Source organism: Penaeus monodon, chromosome 23 (assembly GCF_015228065.2).
Source record: "Penaeus monodon isolate SGIC_2016 chromosome 23, NSTDA_Pmon_1, whole genome shotgun sequence".
NCBI lineage: Eukaryota > Metazoa > Arthropoda > Malacostraca > Decapoda > Penaeidae > Penaeus > Penaeus monodon.
This window is the reverse complement of record NC_051408.1, coordinates 17,232,478-17,232,811: the sequence shown is the minus strand read 5'-3', so window position 1 is coordinate 17,232,811 and position 334 is coordinate 17,232,478. Positions and strand designations below refer to the sequence as shown.

General features: G+C 30.2%; 1 protein-coding gene across 1 annotated transcript in view; it reads right to left on the bottom strand.

The window, feature by feature from the left end:
- Positions 1–219: 219 nt before the first annotated feature.
- Positions 220–334, bottom strand: part of LOC119587835 (protein obstructor-E-like) — a gene marked incomplete in the record, with an annotated part of 8,366 nt that continues 8,251 nt past the window's right edge. Inside the window, 1 exon segment of the mRNA XM_037936538.1 lies at positions 220–334.

Here is a 334-nt window from a genome sequence, read left to right as displayed (position 1 = left end):
TATTAGAATTACGCTTCTGTCCTTTTTATCCATCTTTATCAAACTTTCAGTGTATGTGTGCCATTACCAACACGTTAATCAGGGTGGAAAACAACTATTTCTTTGTGGCAAAATAATAGGCAAAACAAGAGGATAGAAATACTTTTTGTTTTTATTTTGTATGTTTTTATAACAGAAAGTATATCTTTATCTTCGACGGATCAGAAGAAACAAAGAAAATGAAGATCTTAAATTTAACATAATTTATTTACAAACAGAAATAACAACTAAGCCTAGGGGGTCGTGGAATGCACTATCATAATACTTTGTGTGAAAAAAATATTTACAGTGAGCC